Source organism: Apium graveolens, chromosome 7 (assembly GCF_009905375.1).
Source record: "Apium graveolens cultivar Ventura chromosome 7, ASM990537v1, whole genome shotgun sequence".
Classification (NCBI taxonomy): domain Eukaryota; kingdom Viridiplantae; phylum Streptophyta; class Magnoliopsida; order Apiales; family Apiaceae; genus Apium; species Apium graveolens.
The window spans coordinates 185,152,124-185,158,927 of record NC_133653.1 but is presented as its reverse complement, the minus strand read 5'-3'; positions in this window follow the sequence as shown (position 1 = coordinate 185,158,927).

The window sequence follows — 6,804 nt, the reverse complement described above, 5'->3', positions numbered from 1 at the left end:
TTCATACCCGATGGGTCGAGAATTCACAGGTACATGTACTTGTTGAACTTGAGGATTCATACCTTGAATAGTCGGGGGAGTTGTCCCTTGTGGCTGAGGTTGAGTTGCCCCTATCTGGGCTTCCCCTTGAGTAGATGCATAAGTTGAATGGAGAGGAATCTCCACGGTTGACGAAATCACCTGAGTTGTCCCTGATGGTGTTCCTTCCTCCAGAGCTCTAATTGTTCTCCGTGTTCTCGCCATGGTTGTTGTTGTGCTTTCCCACAGACGGCGCTAAATGTTATGGATTAAAACTAATATATATAATTGTTGTATCTAATAAAAAGGAACGTGAGCTTCGAGGCTCGATTTGACTGCTCTTGTGTTTCGTGACTCAATCTGCCTTAACAAGATGCCTACGTACCTTGCTGATTGCCAAGGATCAAGTCAAAAAATGTAGTTCTGATGTGTGGGGTGAGGCCCCTTATATAGATGTTGGGAGTCCTTGAATTGGACTTGGTATAGGAGACTTGGTGGGCAAGTCTCATAATTAGAATGAACTTTGGAGTCCTAGATAGTAGGAAACTGATTCCTTATCCTTTTAGGTCCCCTTGAGGCTAATCTGTAAGGATTTATATCCTTATCGGGACTCTTCTCAATAGCTGATTTTTCCCTTATTAATTAATTACGAAATTAATTAATAATCAGGGTTTTTGGGCCTTCTTTGTTTCATCAGGCCTGATCTGGTCCATCAGGCCTGATCAGCATATTAACCTTTCTGGTCTGAATGTCATACATCTTCTTATGGGGCCCAGCAGCCCATACCTTGTATAATTAATGCAATTAGGATTTATTTATCCCTATCATTACTCATCCTGTGTCAGCTTATCAAGTTTTGCTGAATAGGACAATGTGGCTGCTGAAAGAATGCTCAACTTGGTGCATACTACTACTTCTTTGTAAAGGGCCAAAGATGCCATCACAGCCATGCCACCCACAGCTGGTGATGATGTTGATTATCAAACTGGTGGTTTTGAGGATATATTTGGGGATGAAGATGTTGATGAATGAGAGTTCCTGGATATAGGGGAGAAGCTGGCCCTAGCTCAAGATCAAACATTCCATCTTGGATGTTTTCCAAAGCATGTGATGAGCACCATTTCAAATCCACTCTTTCTCACATCATTCAGCAAACTCAGAAATCCCTTCAAACTACTATAAATGCCAATACCAAGAGACTTATACAAGCACATCTAAACTCTCTCCAATTACATCAAATTCAATCTCTCAAACAAAATCTAGATATCACTGAGCTGAAGACTAAAATTGATCAAGTCAAGAAGGATTTTACTGAGAGATTGGATGTTAAGTTTTCTAGCACAACCATGCTAGACATCAACATAAAACTAAGGAAAAATTTTGATCTAGTCAGCAAGGTGGACTCCTTAGACAAAAGGCTCAAAACCCTGGAAACATCAATTACTGAAATCCATCTCCATCAAGCCCAACAAACTCTGCTACTTCAGAAACTGGTGGCTGCAGAAACCTCAACCTCCACTCAACTTGATGCTAACAAAAAGGGGGAGAAAGAATCTATCATTCCAGTTAGCCAGGGGGAGTCACCAGGTGAGGGGGAGAAAGTGCTCAATATTCAAGTAAGCAAAGTGATTATTCCAACAGTTACTTTCACAAAGCCACCAGCCTTGGACAATATTGATCTGATCAAGAAAGCAGCTGCTAAGTTGGAATCCAATAAAAAATTTAAAAAGCTTGATGTTGCAGCAGTTGAGCAAGAGTTGGATGCAAAATTGAAAAAGTTTGATGAAAATATCAAGAAGAAGTTTGGTCCAATTGAGAAGTAAGACAAGGTCTTTTCTCACTTCTGTCGACTGAGACAAATTTCAGCTAATGAAATGAGCCTAGGGAACATGGAAAGGGGTCAACCCTCATCAATCAAGTCTCCAAAGGCCAGTGTGATCTTTTAAGCAAAAAAGAATTATCCAAAGAATTTAGACAAAAATCCAGTGGACCTATCTTATGAAACCCCTAGGCCAGATGAAAAGAAACTGCTTGCAAGGTCTATTGCTTTATCCAAAGATCCCAGAGAGACAGTGTCAAGGAACAGAATTGCTAAGATCTACATGAATGGTAAACTAATCTGTGTAGTGGCTGGACATCCACAATTTGCAGAATTGAAGAAAGAAGAAAAGGTGAGGCTTAAACAACAACAAAAAGCAAGCCGCTTTAGAGGCCAAGAACCTAGCCAAAAAGCCTGCAACACACAGAAGTTACTTTTAGTGTTTGTGCCCTAGAGACAACACTATGATGTTTTAGTTTAAGATATTTGGATTATTAATGTTTATGTTCTATCGATTATTCCCTTTATAATTTATTAATTCTTAATTTACTGCGATACAAATGTTAGATTAATAAATGTCCTTGGAATATGATATGCAATTCTATATCTCTAAGTACGTTACTTAGAAATTAGATTATGAGAATAGTATCAATATTCCTAAAGGTCCCTAGTCGAGTATTATTATTAAGGGACAATAATAATGCATTAAGACCGGTGTGTTTGTTGACTGATGATCACATCTCATTGATCATAGGTATAGTGATACTAAAGTCAAAAACACAGGCAGATGTATATGTACATGGTGCTATACAAACCCAATGTGAGATTCTACATGTCTGTTGTGTCATAAGTAATTCTCATAGTGATAATGATGTAATGGTCCTTAGACCTGAAGTCATTATATTTCTACACGAGAATTAATATACATTGATTCCATTAAAAGTTATCCTTGACCGGGTAATGATAAAAGTGGACATTGGGTATATTAAGAATCATATAAGAAATATGAATGATCCGGATGGGATTTAACCCTCCTATTTTAGGAGTGATATTATTGGCCTCTTGTGTGAGCTAGACTATGAAATGAGTGGCCACGCTCAAATATTGATTTGATATGATAGTCTACTCATTGATCAAGGAAACCTGGATTAAACATTAATGAGGATGACACATTACATGCCTCTAGTTTAATCTATATTATGTGGTTAAAGGGATTATATTACATTGTACATTATTCATGAAAGGTTTAATTGATCACCGATTAAATTATTATTACTTGGGTAGCAATGATGTATTACTAGATGCCGCTCATTGTTTACGATTTTAAATTAGATTTAAAATTTGTTGCCAACGTAATAATAACCTATAGGTTCACACACAGAGAATGCTTGAAAGATTATCTAATTTAAATTGGATTTAAATTAGATTAAAGTAATTTGAATTATTTATGATATTAATTAAATTTGACTTAATTAATTAGATAAATAATGATATTCGAATTTACTAATATTAAATATGAAATTTATCTATCAAATAATTAAGCGAGACTTAATTATAATACAAATAGGAATTTCGAATTAATAATAACTCCTAATTAGTTGAGAGTTATAATTCGTTTTTCTACTCTCTATATAATATCTCTTGTGTGGCTGATTTTTGTGTGCAAAAGACTTTTACTAAAACCCTAGCCACCAAGAGAGAAGATGGGGAGAGCAAGAAGAAACGAGTTTGTGCTAGTACACATCCAATCCTTGAATTCAAGTATTCGTGTGGATACCAATAGAGCGTAGATCGCGAGAGCGGGATGCGTGGTGATTGAACAAGCTTTGGATCTCCATTAGTCAACCAATTTCTAAAGCTTCTTAAGGTAAACAATCTGATCTACGAATTAAATATCGATTTTCCGTATGGATCCTGCGATGGGTTTCAAAAATTCTGATTTTTCACGTTTTTACTTACTGTTTCCGCTGCATTTATATGCTCGAAACCCAACAATGGTATCAGAGCTACTTGCGAAAAGTATTTAATTCATTTATGTGTTTACTGGTTTTATGATGATAACATGTATACAATATTCCATGACTGTTATGTATGCGATTTTGTATGTTTTATATGTTGTTATGTTTATATATGCGTATGCATATATATTTTGAATATATGATATTCATGAGAGTTGTATAATCATATGATGATTATCTAATCTGTATATATACTGATATATATATTTTTTGTGTTTGTTCTTATTATAAGAATTGTATTTGATACAATTCTGAATCGGATGCAGCGGATTTGCTGAAATTTGTGTCTGGTGTCCGATTTTGGCAAACGAATACGCTATTTCATATTGAATCGAGCGTCTGAACGTAACAGATAGCTAAAGCTATCATGGACTGATCTGTAAGGCGTTTGACATCGTTTAGGCCCTGTAATCTGCAATTTAATGTTATCAGATTTAATTTCAAATTTTCTGATTTTTTCAATATTTTATTTTTTATGATTAGATTATGAAATGTATGATATGTTATGATCATATTATGTGATTTTACATGTTCTTATGTGCTAATTGAGCATGGTGGATGGTTATGTCTTATGACCTTAGGTTAATGGTTTTGGTTTTTCAAATACGGCTTGCATGTCGTTTGATCTTATAATTATTAAATCTCGAATGTAACTCGAGTTCTTATTGTAAGTACATTAGATTAGTTTTTATTTTTCATTCGTGTAATGTACATGAAGACATGAATATTTGAAGATCAAAGGAAGGATAATCTCACATGGAAGCCATTCAAGGAAGCAATATAAGAAATAAGACATGTAATAGTTAGCCTGTTTTTATTTTCCACCTTAGATTGACCTAGATCTTTGTCATTAGCTTGATGAAGATCACAAAGGATGAGGTCATAACCAACCACGTTTATTTATTGCACTTTACATATATATGCTCATATGATGAATGTATGTGTAGAGTAGTTTATTAAGATGCATGCTTAATTAGATTAAGGATGTATGTATTAGATACGACACCCATGTCATGTTTTATAAACTAGATAAATTCTTTAATGACTCAAGTTTGTAAAGTGAACAAACGATTATGGGATTCTCGTGTTTATGAAACACGGAAAAAAATACAAATTTTCTTTATTTTCGACATGGGGCGACTTTGTCAAAAGCGACTTCATTGAACTTGTAAGGTTGTGGGTTTTAAGCAAGACCGTTGTGACTCCCTCACTATCTGGAAATCAAACCATTGACGAATATTGATTTGAAGTATTTTATTTAAGGAAAAATTGGGAATCTCATTATGATGGGATCATGATCGTTTTAAATACTCATCCCGAACAGCTATCTAAATTTGATCTAAAAGCTGATGAAGGAATTTTTGTTGGATATCCACTTTCCACAAAAGCCTTCAGAGTCTACAATTTAAGAACAAGGGTTGTCATGGAATCTATCAATGTCTCTTTTGATGATAAGAAGATTACAGGACTTGAAGATTTCAATGATCATGATCAGCTAAGATTCGAAAATGAAGTTTTAAATTCTGATTTTGTAAATCCTGACAGTCTAAATCCTGATACTGCAAACTCCGATGGATTAAACTCTGATGTTATTAAAACTGTGGTGACTGCGCCTAAAGAAAATGCACCTGTACAGGGGGAGCATACTGAAGATCCAACCACCTCTCAAGAAGCATCAGAACCTACAACAGGCTCTTCAAGTTCTGATGGGCCAAGTTCTGATAATTCTAGAAACTCATGTTCTGATATTTCTGGAAACTCAAATTCTGAAGGATCCAACTCAGAGAGCATAATTTCAGGGGAACATCAGAAAATGTTGATGAAGACAGCATGGATCATGGAGGAGCATTCAGTTCTAGAGAAAACCTTCCATCTGGAAGGAAGTGGACTAAAGCACATACACCTGACTTAATTATTGGAAATCCTGATGCAGGTGTCAGAACTAGAACAACTACATCAAATTAATGTCTCTATCATTCTTTTCTTTCTCAGACTGAACCAAAGAAAGTGGAAGAAGCTCTTCAAGATGCTGATTGGGTGCAAGCAATATAAGAAGAGTTAAATGAATTTGAAAGAAATAAAGTCTGGACCCTAGTGCCAAGACCAAAGAACAGGTCTGTTGTTGGTACAAAATGGGTGTTCAGAAACAAAACTGACAGTGATGGCATAATTACAAGGAACAAAGCAAGGCTGGTTGTAAAAGGATACTCTCAACAGGAGGGAATTGATTATGATGAAACATTTACACCAGTTGCTAGATTGGAAGCCATAAGGATATTTTTGGCTTATGCTGCTCACAAGAAGTTTAAAGTCTTTCAAATGGATGTGAAAAGTGCTTTTCTTAATGGAGAATTGGAAGAGAAAGTATATATTGAACAACCTCCAGGCTTTGTAGATCCCAAATTTCCCAATCATGTCTACAGGCTTGATAAAGCACTTTATGGTCTTAAGCAAGCTATAAGAGCATGGTATGAGACTTTAGCTCAGTTTCTTCTGGAAAGTGGATTTAACAGAGGGACTATTGACAAAACACTGTTCTACCTCAACCATGGAAAGGACTTACTTTCGGTGCAAATATATGTTGATGATATCATTTTTGGTTCTACAAATGACAGACTTTGTAAGAAGTTTGCCAAGCTGATGCAGTCAAGATATCAAATGAGTATGATGGGAGAACTTAACTATATTCTGGGCCTTCAAGTCAAGCAGAACGAAGAAGGAACTTTTATTTGTCAATCTAAGTACACAAGAAATTTGTTGAAGAATTTGGAATGCAAGATTGTTCAAGTGCATCCACTCCTATGGCCACTGTAACAAAATTGGATAAGGATACTGGTAAATTAGTAGATATTACTGATTATAGAGGTATGATTGGTTCACTACTCTATCTAACTACAAGTAGACCTGATATCATGTATGCTACCTGTCTTTGTGCAAGATTTCAAGCAG